This window comes from Scyliorhinus torazame, chromosome 5, assembly GCF_047496885.1.
Source record: "Scyliorhinus torazame isolate Kashiwa2021f chromosome 5, sScyTor2.1, whole genome shotgun sequence".
Classification (NCBI taxonomy): domain Eukaryota; kingdom Metazoa; phylum Chordata; class Chondrichthyes; order Carcharhiniformes; family Scyliorhinidae; genus Scyliorhinus; species Scyliorhinus torazame.
In genome coordinates this window covers 141,512,362-141,531,570 of record NC_092711.1, presented here as the reverse complement: position 1 = coordinate 141,531,570, position 19,209 = coordinate 141,512,362, and the positions used below count along the sequence as shown (strand labels likewise).

Below are 19,209 nucleotides of genomic sequence, written 5' to 3'. Positions count from 1 at the left end.
GCGGGCTGTGTGTGTGTGTGTGTGTGTGTGTGTGTGTGTAAATGATTGAGCTTCACACAGACTGAAACCTCCTCCTGTCTCCAACATCTGGGAGTAAAACACTTTCTTTTCTCCCCCTTTCCATTTCTTTTCTCATTCTGACCTTCAATTGGTCACTTGCAGTAACTGAAGCGAAATGAAGTGAATCCAGGGAGGGTGCAGGCTCTGGAAAGCTTGGCCCAGGTCTCTCACTCTCTCTTAAAGACATGATGTGGAGATGCCGACGTTGGACTGGGGTGAGCACAGTACGAAGTCTTACAACACCAGGTTAAAGTCCAACAGGTTTGTTTCGATGTCACTAGCTTTCGGAGCGCTGCTCCTTCCTCAGGTGAATGAAGAGGTCTGTTCCAGAAACATACATATATATATAGACAGATTCAAAGATGCCAGACAATTTGAAAGAAAGGTAGAATCAGATGTAAAGGTGTTACAGTTAAATAAAGGTAACTACAGGGGCATGAGGGAGGAACTGACGAAAATCGACTGGGAGCAGACCCTAGTGGGAAAGACAGTAGAACAGCAATGGCAGGAGTTTCTGGGAGTAATTGAGGACACAGTACAGAGGTTCATCCCAAAGAAAAGAAAGGTTATCAGAGGGGGGATTAGGCAGCCATGGCTGACAAAGGAAGTTAGGGAATGCATCAAAGCAAAAGAGAAAGCCTATAATCTGGCAAAGAGTAGTGGGAAGTCAGAAGATTGGGAAGGCTACAAAAACAAACAGAGGATAACAAAGAGAGAAATAAGGAAAGAGAGGATCAATTATGAAGGTAAGCTAGCCAGTAACATTAGGAATGATAGTAAAAGTTTATTTAAATACATTAAAAACAAACGTGAGGCAAAAGTAGACATTGGGCCGCTCCAAAATGACGCTGATAATCTAGTGATGGGAGACAAGGAAATAGCTGAGGAACTAAATAAGTACTTTGCGTCAGTCTTCTCAGTAGAAGACATGAGTAATATCCCAACAATTCAGGAGAGTCAGGGGGCAGAGTTGAATATGGTAGCCATCACAAAGGAGAAAGTGCTAGAGAAACTAAGAGGTCTAAAAATTGATAAATCTCCGGGCCCAGATGGGCTACATCCTAGAGTTCTAAAGGAGATAGCTGAAGAAATAGTGGAGGCGTTAGGTATGATCTTTCAAAAGTCACTGGAGTCAGGGAAAGTCCCAAAGGATTGGAAAATCGCTGTTGTAACCCCCCTGTTCAAGAAAAGAACAAGGAAAAAGATGGAAAATTATAGGCAAATTAGCCTAACCTCGGTTGTTGGCAAGATTCTAGAATCCATTGTTAAAGATGAGATTTCTAAATTCTTGGAAGTGCAGGGTCGTATTAGGACAAGTCAGCATGGATTTAGTAAGGAGAGGTCGTGCCTGACAAACCTGTTAGAGTTCTTTGAAGAGATAACAAATAGGTTAGACCAAGGAGAGCCAATGGGTGTTATCTATCTTGACTTCCAAAGGCCTTTGATAAGGTGCCTCACGGGAGATTGCTGAGTAAAATAAGGGCCCATGGTATTCGAGGCAAGGTACTAACATGGATTGACGATTGGCTGTCAGGCAGAAGGCAGAGAGTTGGGATAAAAGGTTCTTTTTCGGAATGGCAACCGGTGACGAGTGGTGTCCCGCAGGGTTCAGTGTTGGGGCCACAGCTGTTCTCTTTATATATTAACGACCTAGATGACGGGACTGGGGGCATTCTGGCTAAGTTTGCCGATGATACAAAGATAGGTGGAGGGGCAGGTAGTATGGAGGAGGTGGGGAGGCTGCAGAAAGATTTAGACAGTTTAGGAGAGTGGTCCAAGAAATGGCTGATGAAATTCAACGTGAGCAAGTGCGAGGACTTGCACTTTGGAAAAAAGAATAGAGGCATGGACTATTTTCTAAACGGTGACAAAATTCATAATGCAAAGGGACTTGGGAGTCCTAGTCCAGGATTCTCTAAAGGTAAACTTGCAGGTTGAGTCCGTAATTAAGAAAGCAAATGCAATGTTGTCATTTATCTCAAGAGGCTTGGAATATAAAAGCAGGGATGTACTTCTGAAGCTTTATAAAGCATTAGGCCCCATTTAGAATACTGTGAACAATTTTGGGCCCCACACCTCAGGAAGGACATACTGGCACTGGAGCGGGTCCAGCGGAGATTCACACGGATGATCCCAGGAATGGTAGGCCTAACATACGATGAACATCTGAGGATCCTGGGATTATATTCATTGGAGTTGAGGAGGTTGAGGGGAGATCTAATAGAAACTTACAAGATAATGAATGGCTTAGATAGGGTGGACGTAGGGAAGTTGTTTCCATTAGCAGGGGAGACTAGGACCCGGGGGCACAGCCTTAGAATAAAAGGGAGTCACTTTAGAACAGAGATGAGGAGAAATTTCTTCAGCCCAAGACTGGTGGGTCTGTGGAATTCATTGCCACAGAGGGCGGTGGAGGCCGGGACGTTGAGTGTCTTTAAGACAGAGGTTGATAAATTCTTGATTTCTCGAGGAATTAAGGGCTATGGAGAGAGAGCGGGTAAATGGAGTTGAAATCAGCCATGATTGAATGGTGGAGTGGACTCGATGGGCCAAATGGCCTTACTTCCGCTCCTATGTCTTATGGTCTTAATGCTTGGAATGCGAGCATTAGCAGGTAATTAAATCTTTACAAATCCAGAGATGGGGTAACCCCAGGTTAAAGAGGTGTGAATTGTGTCAAGCCAGGACAGTTGGTAGGATTTCGCAGGCCAGATGGTGGGGGATGCATGTAATGCGACATGAACCCCAGGTCCCGGTTGAGGCCGCACTCATGTGTGCGGAACTTGGCTATAAGCTTCTGCTCGGCAATTCTGCGCCATCAGTCTCGCGGCAGACACGGAGGAGTTCATCAGGCGAATGAGGCTCTGGGAATTCTTCCATAGACCCCAAGAGGCCAACAGCGAACCCAAGCAGACTATCAATGACCCAGAACAGCAGACCGAGAGATCTGCGGTGCGGCAACCGAAGAGGAAAGAGTCGAATTGGACCCCTCCAGAAGGCTGCTGCCCTAGACTCGACATGTATGCTCAAGCCGTCAGGAGTCGCGTCAATGCCAGATTCATCAGTCGCATTCACAAGACAGCCCCGAACGTCACCCAAGCACAACGCAATGCCATCCGCACTCTCAAGACCAACCGCAGCATCGTCATCAAACCAGCAGACAAAGGAGGGGCCACTGTCATACTGAACAGAACGGACTACTGCAAAGAAATGTACCGACAACTCAACAACCAGGAACACGACAGGCATTACCTACAGATCCAACCAAGGAACACACCCGCCAACTCAATAGACTGATCAAGACCTTGGATCCAGACCTTCAGAGCACCCTACGTGCTCTCTTCCCATGTACTCCCCGCGTTGGGGATCTCTACTGCCTCCCGAAAATAGATAAGGCCAACACACCAGGCCATCCTATCGTATCAGGCAATGGGACCCTGTGTGAGAACCTTGCTGGCTACATCAAGGGCATCTTTGAAACCCATCATACAAGGAACGCCCAGCTTCTGTCGTGATACGGCAGACTTCTTACAGAAACTCAGCACCCATGGACCAATTGAACCAGGAACATTCCTCGTCACAATGGACGTCTTGGCACTCTACACCAGCATCCCCCATGATGACGGCATTGCTGCAACAGCCTCAGTACTCAAACACCGACAACTGCCAATCTCCAGACGCAATTCTGCAACTCATCCGCTTCATTCTGGATCACAACGTCTTCACCTTCGACAACAAGTTCTTCATCAAGACACACGGAACAGCCATGGGGACCAAATTCGCACCTCAATATGCCAACATCTTCATGCACAAGTTTGAACAAGACCTCCTCACCGCACAGGACCATCAACCAACGTTATACACCAGATACATTGATGACATTTTTTTCCTTTGGACCCACAGCGAAGAATTACTGAAACGACTACATGATGACATCAATAAGTTCCATCCCACCATCAGACTCACTATGGACTACTCTCCAAAATCGGTTGCATTCTTGGACACACTCGTCTCCATCAAGGACGGTCACCTCAGCCCTTCGCTTTACCGCAACCCCACGGATAACCTCACGGTGCTCCACTTCTCCAGCTTCCAGCCTAAACATATTAAAGAAGCTATTCCCTATGGACAAGCCCTCCGTATACACAGGATCTGCTCAGATAAGGAGGAGCGTAACAGACATCTACAGATGCAGAAAGATGCTCTTGTACGAACGGGATATGGTGCTCGACTCATTGATCGTCAGTTCCAATGCGACATAGCAAAAAAAAACGCACCAACCTCCTCAGAAGACAAACATGGGACACAACCGACAGAGTACCCTTCGTCGTCCAGTATTTCCCCGGAGCGGAGAAACTACAACATCTTCTTCACAGCCTTCAACATATCATCAATGAAGACGAACATCTTGCCAAGGTCATCCCCACACCCCCACTGTTTACCTACAAACAACCGCGCAACCTCAGACAAACCATTGTTTGCAGCAAACTACCCAGCCTTCAGAACAGTGACCACGACACCACACAACCCTGCCATGGCAATCTCTGCAAGATGTGCCAGATCATCGACATGGGTACCACCATTACACATGAGAACACCACCCACCAGGTACGCGGTACATACTCCTGCGACTCAGCCAATGTTGTCTACCTTATACGCTGCAGGAAAGGATGTCCCGAAGCACGGTACAGTGGCGAGACCATGCAGACGCTGCGACAACGGACGAAGGGACATCACGCAACAATCGCCAGGCAGGAATGTTCCCTTCCAGTCGGGGAACACTTCAGCAGTCAAGGGCATTCAGCCTCTGATCTCTGGGTAAGCATTCTCCAAGGCGGCCTTCAGGACACACGACGATGCAGAATCGCCGAACAGAAACTTATTGCCAAGTTCCGCACTTAAGAGTATGACCTCAACCGGGACCTTGGATTCATTTCGCATTACATTCACCCCCCACCATCTGGCCTGGGTTTGCGAAATCCTACCAACTGTCCTGGCTTGAGATAATTCATATCTCTTTAACCTGGGATTACCCCTCTCTCCAGATCTGTAGAGTTAATTACCTGCAAATGCTCGCATTCAAAGCATTGTCTTGCATCTTTGACTTTGTCTATATATATATGTTTCTGGAACCTACCTCTTCATTCACCCGAGGAAGGAGCAGTCCTCCGAAAGTGATTTGAAACAAACCTGTTGGACTTTAACCTGGTGTTGTAAGACTTCTTACTGTGCTCACCCCAGTCCAACGCCGGCATCTCCACATCACTGTCTTTAAGAGAGAGATGATGTGGAGATGCCGGCGTTGGACTGGGGTGAGCACAGCACGAAGTCTTACAACACCAGGTTAAAGTCCAACAGGTTTGTTTCGATGTCACTAGCTTGTCATGAGGTGGACAGATTTGTAATGAGTTGCTTTTTAAAAAATCATTTTTTAAACAATGAGTGCAACAGAGTAACAGAAAACATGGTGGGAAATGGGCACAGAGCGGAACAAGAGATATTGCCAACATAAATCCAAGCAACACACTGCAAAGTTTTTAAAAAAAAATTTTAATAAATGTTTTCATTCCAGGTTTTTCAATTTTTACAAAGCACTCCAAAAAGGAAAATAATACGAAGAAAACAGGGCAATATGCCAACAAAACAAAACAACTTAACCCTCTAAATGATTAACAATTTAACACCCATCTCAAAGCAAAATGGGGCATGCAGCCCTTACAAAACGCAAAATAAATCAGCCCGCCCCCCTCCTCCTCCACCCCCCCTCCCTCCCCCCGGGTTGCTGCTGCTGCTGACCTCCCCCAAACGTTCCGCCAGAAAGTCAAGGAACGGTTGCCACCGCCCGGAGAACCGCTGCAAGGACCCTCGCAAGGCAAACTTTATCTTCTCCAACCTAAGAAACCCCGCCATGTCATTGACCCAAGCCTCTACGCTTGGGGGCTTCGCGTCCCTCCACATTAACAAGAGTCTTCTCCGGGCTACCAAGGAGGCAAAGGCCAGAACTCCGGCCGCTTTCGACTCCTGCACTCCCGGATCATCCGATTCCCAAAATATTGCTATCCCCCAGCTCGGTTTGACCCGAGTATCCAAGACCTTGGACATAGCATTTGCAAAATTCCGTAAGCGCTGGGCATGTCCAAAACATATGGGCGTGGTTTGCTGGGCTCCCTAAACACCTGTCCTCTACCCAAAAAAACGTACTCACCCTCGCCCCCTGTCATATGCGCCCTGTGCACCACTTTAAGCTGGATCAGGCTGAGCCTGGCGCAAGATGAGGAGGAATTGACCCTGCCCAGGGCATCAGCCCACAGGCCCTCATCCAGCTCCTCCTCCCACTTGCCCTTCAGCTCCTCCACCGAGGCTGCCGCCGCCTCCTGCAGCTCCTAGTATATCTCCGATATCTTACCCTCCCCGACCCACATGCCCGAAACCACCCTGTCCTGTATCCTTCGGGCAGGCAGCAGCGGGAATTCCCCTATCTGCTTTCTCAAGAATGCCCAAACCTGCATATACCAAAAGGCATTTCCCGGAGGTAACCCAAATTTCTCCTCCAGCGCCCTCAGACTGGCAAAAGTTATCTCGATGAATAAATCCCCCATCCTTTTAATTCCCGCTCAGTGCCAGCTTAGGAAAACACATTGCAGAATTAATTTGGAACAGGATATTTGAGGGACCAGAGCCTCGAGATGAAATGCCAGATCAATTGAACAACCAGTTAACAGGTTAAAGTAGTGAGTGGGAAAAGAGGGTAAGATTATATAAAAACAGAGGATAACAATTCAGTTTGTAAAATATTACAAACAGACTAACAGCATATACAAATTAAAATGAATAACACAACATAGATGACATAGAACTCCTATAGTGCAGAAGGCCATTCACCCCTCAAGTCTGCAGTGAGCCTCAGAAAGAACACTTCACTGAAGCCCACCCACCATTCCATTCTCGTAACCCACTGCATTGATCATGGTCAACCCACCGAACCTACACATTTTGGACACTAAGCGGCAATTTAATGTGACCAATCCACTTTAGCACAGTGGAACCACCCTTTCGGCAATGGCCCCACTCGGTTCTGCCATGATTAACGTTCGGATAATAGAAGAAAGATGACGGATAATAAGCACACGGCACATCTACCATAACTGAGATAAGATAACACGAGTCCCTGGAACACTCGAGGAGAAGAAGACATTCTATCGGTGCTCACAGAATAACAACTCCCTTCAATGGGATAAAAGATAATTTCAGACAACAACACCATGATAGGGAAAGAGTTCAGATTAGAGCCTGAGTTAGTCTGAGCTGCAAATCATCGCTCCAATCCTAGCCCTTCGAGGATTTAGTGAAGACCAAGGCACTAGACGGATTATCGAAAGACTTGACGGAATTGTCGGATACGATTTACAGGGTCACAGGATGAAGCAACATAATTCACGGTGAGGTGGGAGCCAGTCCCATCTCACCTTACCCGTCTCCAGGACCCTCTGGTGATCTTTCAAGTTGTGGAAGTGAATGACTACAGGCCTGGGATAAAACTATCCCTGGGCCTCAAAGACAGGATCCGATGCCCTTTCTAATTTAAATCGCTCAGGCTTCACATCCAGCTTGAGAAAACGTGGCAGCCGGTCCTCGAAGAACCTAGCTGGAGCCTCACCCTCCACATCTTCTGGCAGTTCTTTCTCTGACCCTCGGTTCTCCAAGTACTCCAGGAGTCCACCATACCACTCAGCCGGTTTTCCAAGGATTAAATTCTTGCCTCTGCCGAGGAGGCATCTTGCTCAACATTCAGGATTCTCTCCTCTGGATCATCAAATCTCTTCATGGTGTTTCGCAGCTCGGCCTCATGAGCTCACAGATATTGAGTCAGCACACTCAGCCTCTGGTCAATAACACGGATAATATCGCTGACATAGATCGGCCAATGATCCCACACAATAGACGAGCAGGCTCGATGGGCCGAATGGCCAACTGCAGCTCGTATTTCTTATGATCTCTGTGCCTAGGACAGGAAGCAGTGAGCATGGATCTGTCAATCAGCCTGAATCAGCACCTACAGGAGAATTGGGAGGGTGAATATTAGATACAGCAGAGTGAGAATGGAGGGAGAGTGTGTGGGACGGAGATTTACAGCTTTGGGGAATGAGAGAGGAAAGAATGTTCTCTAGGAACTAGAATTGTCTGTTCAGAATTTCTATCCAGTGCTGACAGTGATGTCTTTTGTAAATTGTTTTTACAGGATATTAGAAGAGGAGGAATTACAGACAGAAATCTCAACCGTAACCTCTCGATCCGACAGAGTGTCTCAATTCCTTGGAACTGAATATCACCGGACATTGAATCTAGAAAGAGAAATGTTTGTCTTTTCTGTTGGCTTCAAAAGATTTTAAACATCAGTGTGACTGGAAAAGCACCGAGACACACACACCCGAGTGAGAGTGTTCCAGAGCACTGACTGTGGAAAGAGCTTTAACCAGTTACACAGCCTGAAAAAACATCGCACCATTCACAGTGGGGAGAGACCGTACACGTGTTCTGTGTGTGGACGAGGTTTCAACTGATCCACAAACCTGGAGAGACACGAGGACACCCGGACCCTGGAGAAACGGTGGAAATGTGGGAACTGTGGGAAGGGATTCAGGGTTCCATCTGTACTGGAAGCTCATTGGCGCATTCACACTGGGAACAGGCCGTTCACTTGCTCTCAGTGTGAGAAGGGATTCACTCAATCATCTACCCTGCAGAAACACCAGCGAATTCACACTGGGGAGAGGCCGTTCACCTGTTCTCAGTGTGAGAAGGGATTCACTACTTCATCGAGCCTGCTGTCACATCAGCAAGTTCACATTGGGGAGAGGCCGTTCACCTGTTCTCAGTGTGAGAAGAAATTCGCTCAGTTATCCAACCTACTGACGCACCAGCGAGTTCACACTGGGGAGAGGCCGTTCACCTGCTCTCAGTGTGAGAAGGGATTCACTACTTCATCGAGCCTGCTGTCACATCAGCAAGTTCACATTGGGGAGAGGCCGTTCACCTGCTCTCAGTGTGGGAAGAGATTCACTCGGTCATCCCACCTGCAGACACACCAGCGAGTTCACAATGGGGAGAGGCCATTCACCTGCTCTTAGTGAGAGAAGGGATTCATATATCCATACACCCTACGGGAACACTAGCGAGTTCACACCTGGAAGAGGCCATTCACCTGCTTTGAGCAGGGGAGACATTCAATGATCCGAAGACACTAGCGAGTTAGTTCTGTGGAGAGACCATTCATCTGCTGTCAATGTGGGAAGGGGTTTTGTGATTCATCACACCTGTTGTGACTCCAACAAGTTCACAATAAATTACAGATGTTGGCTCCGTTGTTATTTTTTCTGCTCTCACTGACATCCAGGACTGCATTTTGTTCATTCTGACATCTGGTGAATGGTGATGATTGGAGGGTTTCTTTCTGCTGGACTGGCCGGTCTAACACCCCTGCCTCCGGTGGGCTGACCATTTTTGAGGCTAGTTGCGATTACCTGGTTCCACGTTTGACGAGGAGCACAGAATGAAAAGATGTCTGCATGTTGGAAGATATTTAGTTCCCAAAGCAGCCACGTTGCCATGAAGATGGGCTATGGGGGTTACAGGGTTCTTTTGCCTAATTTATCTGGGTGTTTCCCGCAGAAGGAAACTGTCATGGTCTGGTAGATTGGGAAATTACAAAAAAAAACACAGAAAGTGGCAATGCAATTGGATAAGTTAGCTAAGAAGGCATACGGCCTGCTTGTTCAGCACGGTGGCATAGTGGTTAGCACAATTGTTTCACAGCTCCTGGGTCCCAGGTTCGATTCCCAGCTTGGGTCGCTGTCTGTGCGGAGTCTGCACATTTTCCACGTGTGTGCGTGGGTTTCCTCCGGGTGCTCCGGTTTCCTCCCGCAGTCCAAAGATGTGCAGATTAGGTGGATTGGCCATGATAAATTGCCCTTAGTGACCAAAATTGCCCTTAGTGTTGGGTGGGGTTACTGGGTTATGGGGATAGGGTGGAGGTGTCAGCTTAAGTAGGGTGCTCTTTCCAAGAGCCGGTGCAGAATCGATGGGCCAAATGGCCTTCTTCTGCACTGTAAATTCTATGATTCTATGCTTGTCTTCATTGGTCGGGGCATTGAGTATAAAAAGTGGCAAGTCATGCTGCAGCTGTACAGAACCTTAGCTAGACTAAACGTGGAATATTGCCCACAATTCTGGTCACCACATTACGTAAAGGATGTGGAGGCTTTGGAGAGAGTACAGAGGAGGTTTACCAGGATGTAGCCTGGTCTGGAGGGTATTAGCTGTCAGGAGAGGTTAGATAAATTCGGATTCGAAACTCGAGCGACGGAGGTTGAGGGACGACCTGATAAAAGTTTACAAAATTCTGAGTGGCACGGACAGAGTGGATAGTCAGAAGCTTTTCCCAGGTTGGAAAAGTCAATTACCAGGTGACAGAGGTTTTTAAGGTGCGAGGGGCAAAGTTTAAAAAAAACATTTTATTAAGGCATTTATGCTTTTATAACAGTAAGCGATATAAATACAAATGTAAACATAGTTCAGTGCGTAAACATCCCTCCATCTCCCACTGCTGCCGCCTACTCTAGACACAACATAGCCAAACTCCCCCCTCTCCCATCACCCCCCCCCCCTATTGCCTCTGCTGGCAGTTTAGTTTTCTCTGAAGAAGTCGATAAACGGCTGCCACCTCCGAACGAACCCTAACGTTGATCCTCTCAGGGTGAACTTAATTTTCTCAAGTCTTAAGAAACCCAGCCATGTCGCTAACCCAAACCCCTGATTTCGGGGGCTTCGAGTCCCTCCATGCTAACAATATCCGTCTCCGGGCTACCAAGGAGACAAAGGCCAAGACGTCAGCCTCTCTCGCCCCCTGAACTCCCGGATCTTCCGAAACTCCAAAAATCGCCACCTCTGGACTCGGCGCCACCCTTGTTTTTCGCACAATGGACATGACATCTGCAAATCCCTGCCAGTGTCCCCTAAGCTTCGGGCATGCCCAAAACATGTGGACATGGTTTGCGGGCCCTCCCGCGCGCTTTACACACCTGTCCTCTATCCCAAAAAACTTGCTCATCCGGGCCACCGTCATGTGTGTCCGATGAACCACCTTGAATTGTATCAGGCTGAGCCTGGCACATGATGAGGACATGTTGACTCTGTTCAGAGCATCCTCCCACAGACCCGCCTCTACCTCCCCTCCCAACTCATCTTCCCATTTACGCTTTAGCTCACCTAACTGGGTTTCCTCCCACTCCATAAGTTCTTTGTAAATTTCCAAAAGCTCCCCCTCCCCCACCCCCGTTCCAGAAACCACCTTGTCCTGTATCCCCTGTGGCGGTAGAAGCAGAAAGGTCGAAACCTGCCTTCGCGCAAAATCCCTTATCTGCAGATATCGAAACCCATTCCCTCCCGGCAATTCAAACTCCTCCTCCAAATCCTCCTCCCAAACTCTCAGAGCCACCACTACCACTGGGTTTGTGAAGTACCGGGCTGGGGAGAACGGCAGAGGAGCCGTTACCAATGCCCCAAACTTGTGCCCTTACATGATTCCGCCTCTACCCACTCCCACACTGACCCTTCCCCCGCGACCCACTTCCTGATCATGGCTATATTTGCCGCCCAGTAGTAGTTACTAAAGTTTGGCAGTGCCCCCCCCCCGGCTCCGCTCTAACAGCACCTTCTTTACTTGCGGGGTTTTACCCGCCCACACACAACCAGAAATCACCTGTTCACCCGCTTAAAAAATGCCTTTGGTATAAAAATAGGGAGACACTGGAAAACAAACAGAAATCTCGGGAGGACTGTCATTTTTACGGTCTATACCCTCCCCGCCAGTGACAACGGGAGCCTGTCCCACCTCCGAACGTCCTCTTTCTTTGTTCGACTAACGGGGTCAAATTTAATTGATGTCACTGCTGCCATCCCCGTGCTACCTGAATTCCCAAGTAACAGAAACTCCCACCATTTTAAACGGCAGTTCCCCCAGTCTCCTCTCCTGCCCGCTCGCCTGGATCACAAAAACCTCGCTCTTACCCATCTTTAATTTGTACCCCGAGAACCGGCCAAATTCCCCTAAGATCCGTGAAATCTCCCCCATCCCCCCTAACGGGTCAGAAATGTATAGGAGTAGGTCGTCTGCATAATGACCCTGTGTTCAACCCCCCCCCCCCCCATCTTTCCCCGGACGAGCCCCTTCCAGTCCTTTGACGCTCTCAGCACCATCGGCAATGGCTCTATAGCCAAGGCAAACAACCGTGGGGGAGCGAACATTCCTGCCTTGTCTCCGGTGCGGTCTAAGGTAGTCCAAACTCACCCGGTTCATCCACACACTCGCCACTGTTGCCTGGTACAGCAACCAAACCCAGTCAATAAAGCCCTGCCCAAACCCAGACCGTCCCAGGACCTCCCACAGATAATTCCATTCCACCCTGTCGAAGGCCTTTTCTGCGTCCATAGCGACCACTACCTCCGCCTCCCTCCCCTCGAAGGGCATCATGATCACACTTAGAAGCCTTCTAACGTTGGCCGTTAGCTGCCTGCCTTTAACAAACCCTGTCTGGTCTTCCCCAATCACCCCCGGAAAACAATCCTCTATCCTTGAGGCCAAAATCTTGGCCAGCACTTTGGCATCAACATTCAGTATGGAGATTGGTCTGTATGACCCACATTGCCGTGGGTCCTTCTCCTGCTTCAGCATCAATGAGATAATCGCCTGTGACATTGTTGGGGGAAGGACACTCCACTCCCTTGCCTCATTAAATGCCCTCACCAGCATCCCAGAAAACGTCTTGTAAAATTCCACAGGGTAGCCGTCCGGTCAAAGGGCCTTGCCCGACTGCATGGCCTCTATTCCCTCTATTACTTCTACAATCCCGATCGGGGCTCCCAACCCCTCAACTAACCCTTCCTCCACCTTCGGAAACTCCAACCCTTCCAAAAACTGCCTCATTCCCCTCCACCCCAGCTGGGGGCTCCGACTCATACAGCCGACTACAAAACTCCTTAAACACCCCATTCACCCCCACTGGGTCCAAGATCGTGTTCCCCCCTCTGTCCTTCACTCTTCCTATCTCCCTGGCCACCTCCCTCTTCTTTAGCTGGTGTGCTAGCATCCTACTGGCCTTCTCCCCATACTCAGAAACCGCCCCCCTCGCCTTCCTCAGCTGCCCCACCACCTTCCCTGTGGATAACAGACCAAACTCTATCTGCAGCTTCTGCCGCTCCTTCAAGAACCCTGCCTCCGGGGCTTCAGAATACCTTCTGTCCACCTGGAGTATTTCCCTAACCAGCCTATCCATCTCTACCCGCAACACCTTCTCCCTTTGAGCCCGTATCAAAATTAGCTCCCCCCTATCCACTGCCTTCAGCGCTTCCCACACCGTTGCTGCAGAAACCTTCCGTGTCATTTATCTCCAAATAATTCTGGATGGCCTCCCTCACCCACCCGCACACCCCCTCGTCCGCCAACAGTCCTACATCCAATCTCCAGTGCGGTCGCTGACCCTACTCCTTGCTCACCCGTAGATCCACCCAGTGTGGGGCCGATCTGACACAACAATCGCCAAATACTCGGTATCCACCACCCCCGCCAGCAAAGCCTTGTTCAAAATTTAAAAAATCATCCGGGAATACACTTTGTGCACGTGGGGAAAAAAAGAAAACTCCTTTGTTCTTGGCCGTCCAAACCTCCAGGGGTCACCCCCCCCCCCCCTCATCTGTTCCATAAACCCTTTAGCTCCTTTGCCGCGGCTCGCACCCTCCCTGTCCTTGAACTCGACCGATCCAACCTCTGATCTATAACCGCCCCATGATCAGCTTATGCGAATCCAGGTCCGGAATCTTCCCCAACACCCGCCTCATAAATTCCGCATCGTCCCAATTAGGTGCGTGAATATTCACTCATACCACCGGCATCCCCTCCAGCTTCCCACTCACCAGGATATACCTGCCCCCCTGAGTCCACCACTATATTCCCGACCTCAAATGACACCCACTTATTTAATCAAGATCACAACCCCCTGAGCGGCAGCATGTGGCGCAGTGGTTAGCACTGGGACTGCGGCGCTGAGGACCCGGGTTCGAATCCCGTCCCTGGGTCACTGTCCGTGTGAGGTTTGCACTTTCTCCCCATATCTGCGTGGGTTTCACCCCCACAACCCAAAGATGTGCAGGTTAGGTGGATTGGCCACGTTAAACTGCCCCTTAATTAGAGAAAATTTAATCGGGTACTCTAAAATTATATTTTAAAAATGATTACAACCCCCCTAGTTTTAGCAACGAATGAAATATCTGCCCGACCGACCCGTTCCTCAGCCTAGTCTGATCCACTACCCTCAGGTGTGTCTCTTGTAACATTGCCACGTCCGCCTTCAACCTCTTCAAATGTGCGAACACACAAGCCCTCTTGACCGGCCCATTCAGCCCTCTCACATTCCATGTGATCAGACTGGAGGCCCCCCCCCCCCCCCCCCCCCCCGCCGCCGCCCACCCTCCAATCAACCATCACCCTTTGGCCAGCCTCCAGCTCGCGTCCCGCGCCTCCTCAGGCCCACCCTCTGGTGCCCACAGTCATCGACCTCCAATTTGTCTCTCAGCGCTAGTCCCTCTCATCAGCAGAACAATTCCCTCCCCCCGCCCCACACTAACAAAACAGCAATCCCAACCCCCCCATACCAAACTAGTCACCTGCTCGACCCCCACTGAGTTAGCCCACCCAGCTAGCCTCGTAACCCCTGCCCATGGTGCCAAGCAACCTACCCCCCCATTGATCTCCCTCTTTCCCCCCCCCGCTCGAACAGACATATGTAAAACATAACAATTCCCAACAAACACAAAGAAGAAAATTCCACCCACCATCCCCCCCACAAGAACAAAGTTAACCCGCATACAAAACTGAACAACGGCCCCAAAATTGGACAAAAACACTACATACACAGCCCATAAAGAAAGGGAATTTAGCAGCATAGGCACAGAATTACTTGCCCCCAAGTTCAATGTCCTCCATCACCTGCCAGTCCCCTGTTCTTAACAAAGTTCATCGCCTCATCCGTAGGGAAGTAACCCACAAACGAGCTGGTTACAACGTGCCGAACTTCACCCCTTTCTTAAAGAGGCCGTTTTAACTTTGTTGAAGCTCGACCTTCTTTTGGCCAGTTCCGCACCCAAGTCCTGGTAAATGTGCAGCTCGTTATTTTCCCATTTACCGCAGTTCGTCTGCCTGGCCCACCTCAAGATCTGTTCCTTATCCAGGAACCGGGGCATCTGTACCACCATCGCCCTCAGTGGATCATTCATCCGTGGCTTCCTTGCAAGCGCTCTGTGCGCCCTATCCACCTCCAAGGGTCGGGCAAACCTTCCCCATCAGATTCACGAACATACGCACCACGTATGCCCCTGCGTCCAATCCCTCAATGCCCTCCGAGAGGCTAATAATCCTCAGGTTCTGCCTGCGCCACCTACCTCCAGATCCTCCACCTTCTCTTGCAGCCTATTCTGGTGGTCCCTCCACTGCCATCGCGGTTAGCTGGTCCTCGTGCTCAGCCACCGTCTCTTCCACCTTCTGGATCGCCTGTCCCTGGGCTTCCAATCTTTGCCCCACCCGGTCAATCCCCATCTTAATCGGGTCCAGGTACTCTTGTCTTTGCTTGGCGAAGCTCTGCTGAAGGAATTTCACCAGCTGCTCCATTGACCACTGGACCGGCAATCCCAGTCCCCGAGCCTCCGCCATGTTTTCCTGTGCAGTCTTCACTCCCTTCTTTGCCCCACTATCTCTCCTTTCCAGACCACTTCTGGTCCACGACTCTATAAACCCAGTGGGGGATTCTTCTCCTCTACCTCACCAGTCTCCAATTTTACCGATCAAATCCCCAATAAGTCAGGGGAAAAGGTCCCAAAGGTCCAGCACGAGCGGGAGCTACCAAATAAGCGACCTCTCACTCCAGGGCCGCCACCGGAAGTCATCTTTGCCCTTCTTAAGCAACAAGAAGATGGACGCCTGCCCCATCGTTTGTGGCAAGGCAACACTGTCCATTGCGTCCTTGAACATTAACCATCAAAGGCGCCAGCCTATCCTTAAATCTTTAATAAAATTCAACTCTGCCTCCCTTCCCCTCCCATACTGAGACAGCCCCACTCGCCCTTCTCAGCTGATGCACCACTTTCCCTGTGGACAATAGGTCAAACCTCTTCCTGTAACTCCTTCCTCTTTGCCAAGAGCTCCGGGTCCAGGTCTCCCATCCACCTCCAAAATCTCTTCCATCAGTTGTTGGCATTCCTCCCTCTCCTTCCTATCCACCTTAGCCTTAAACAGGATCACCTCCCTCCTCATGACCGCTTTCAGAGCCTCCCAAACCACCGATGAAATGCCGAGTAGAACCTGAGTTGACACCTTTAACTACAATGTCTGAAGAATGGATCTGTGGTTGGAAGAAAGATGTCATTCGACAGTTCGAAGTAGAGTAAATTTGACCTGTCTGGGACACGGGTCAGAAGGAGAATAAGAGCCAAGCCTCGAAGATTCCGTTTCAGCGACGACCGAGGATCAAATGGGTGATGGCTCCGAGAATAGAACAGACCTCTGAGAAGAATGTGGCCAATTCAGTTCAAAGGGGTAATATCTACTTATGTCTGAAGCTCTGACATCACCTTGGTCAGAGTTTCCCCGGTGAGGGGAGCGGCCCCACCCGACGACCCAGCCCCGGCCATCTTCCTTCCTGCAGGACTCACAGCAGCACTCGCTGGCGGACCTTCGCTCGGCCCCTTCTTTCCAACACCTTTCCTCTGGGACTTCAACATTCGTCGGCCTCCTTATGACTTCCCACAACAACTCATCTAAAAACTACCCCGAAACCAGGCATAAAAGTCCAAAATCCAAGCCTCTCGCAGGAGCCACCTAACGTGCGACATCCACCGACATGTTGTCACCGGAAGTCCCCGGAATGAACTATATCAATATGACACCAGCATCTCCATATTAACGACAGGCCATTCATCTGCTCTGTCTGTGGACAGAGCTTCTCTCAGTCAGGCAGCCTTCTGGCACTGGGGAGAGGACATTGAAAAATGTTCCAGGAGTGGGATGGAATTCGGCCAATCCTCCAGCCTGTTGACACACCAGCGAGTTCAAACTGGGGAGCTGCTGTTTCCATGTTCTCTGTGCGGATAGAGAGTCACTCACTCATCCCACTTCCTGACACACCAGCGACTCCTTGTTTGACTGCAGGGGTTGGACTCTGCTGAGGGAAATATTCACTCTATCTGAGCCCCTCAGAATTACACACAACTCAATTCAATCTCCCCTCAGCCTCCTCTGTTGCGATGAGAACAACCCCAGCCTCTCCAATCTTTCCTCATCGTTAAAATTCTCCATCCTGGGTAACATCATCATAAATCCCCTCTGCAGCCTCTCTCGTGTGATCACATCCTTCCTGTAATGTGGTGACCAGAACTGTCCACAGTGCTCCGGCTGTGGTCTAACTGGTGTTTGATCCAGTTCCAGCACAATCTCCCTGTTCTTATATTCTTGGCCCTCGGCTACCAAAGGAAACTATCCCACCTGCCTTCCTAAGCACTGATAACAGAGAGTGAGAGGCAGCTGAGAGTGACAGAGGGAGAGAGAGGCACCAGAGAGAGAGAGAGGTAGGAGAGGAAAGAGAGAAAGAGACCCTAGTAAGTAACAAAAATAAGTAATTAAATTGAGTTCAGACACGGATCTGCATGAACTGACACCACTTTGTTCACCGATTAACAGAGTAATCACTGTACTTGAATAAATGTTATTCACTTTTGGAATTGAATGAATTAAGGGTCAGATTAACTATATCACCTCCAGTATCAGATAGGTCTGTTTAATACAGAACAGGGTTAAACCCAGTGTCCAATATTACAGGTCTCTGTGGCTGTTGGATGCCTGGTTTCATTGTACAGCTGACAAGCCCACAGCTTCAGTGAACTCGTCTACCCAGGGTCTGTTTCTAAACCCTCATCACAACATATTACCTGGTTAGCTATTGTATATATCATTATGGTCAGACAGCTCACACAAAGCTCAACCAGATACTGTGGTTCATCTTTCTACTGATTTCAGCTCCTAAAAGGAGTGACGGCATCTCCAGCCCTCAGCTCTGTTGCTGGGCTGTCATTGACATGATCAATAGAGAGACAGAAGTTGCCTGATGCTGAATAGGAAGTTGAAACTTGTAGCTCTAAATCAACTGTGTAAGATTTCTGAAAAGATCAGTAACTTTAAAAGATAAATTCTAAACCCAGTGAACAAATTAAAGAGTCATAAGGCAAAAACTTCAAGTTTGATGATTTTTTCTGCAAAAAAATAGAAGTAACAATGCCTGAACACTATTTTTATTAGGAATGTATCTCTTCACCTATAAATAGTCTTTGCCCTTTTACTTTTTTTAAATTTTAGAGTACCCAATTTATCTTTTCCAATTAAGGGGCAATTTAGCATTACCAGTTCACATACCCTGCACATCTTTGGGTTGTGGGAGTGAAACCCACGCAAACACGGGGAGAATGTGCAAACTCCATACGGACAATGACCCAGAGCCGGGATCGAACCTGGGACCTCGGCACTGTGAGGCAGCAGAACTAACCACTGCGCCACTGTGCTGCCACTTTGCCCTTTTACTTTAATGTGGTAATGCCGGCGTTGGACTGGGGTGAGCACAGTAAGACGTCTTACAACACCAGGTTAAAGTCCAACAGGTTTGTTTCGAATCACCAGCTTTCGGAGCACAACTCCTTCCTCAGGCAAATGAAGAGGTGGGTTCCAGAAACATACATAGACAAAGTCAATGATGCACGATGATACTTTTGAATGTGAGTCTTTGCAGGTAATTAAGTCTTTACAGGTCCAGACGGAGTGACTGGAGAGAGGGATAATTACAGGTTAAAGAGGTGTGAATTGTCTCAAGCCAGGACAGTTGGTAGGATTTCGCAAGCCCAGGCCAGATGGTTGGGGGGGGTGAATGTAATGCGACATGAATCCAAGGTCCCGGTTGAGGCCGTACTCATGTGTGCGGAACTTGGCTATAGGTTTGTGCTCGGCGATTCTGCGTTGTCGTGCGTCCTGAAGGCCGCCTTGGAGAGGCTACTCCCACT

General features: G+C 49.2%; 1 long non-coding RNA gene across 1 annotated transcript; it reads left to right on the top strand.

Annotated features, from left to right (window-relative positions):
* The first annotated feature begins 45 nt into the window (after positions 1 to 45).
* Positions 46 to 9,417, top strand: LOC140419858 (uncharacterized). The gene is made up of 2 exons (XR_011946047.1): positions 46 to 275; positions 8,300 to 9,417. It is a non-coding gene; the product is annotated as an uncharacterized lncRNA (long non-coding RNA).
* Positions 9,418 to 19,209: the final 9,792 nt, after the last annotated feature.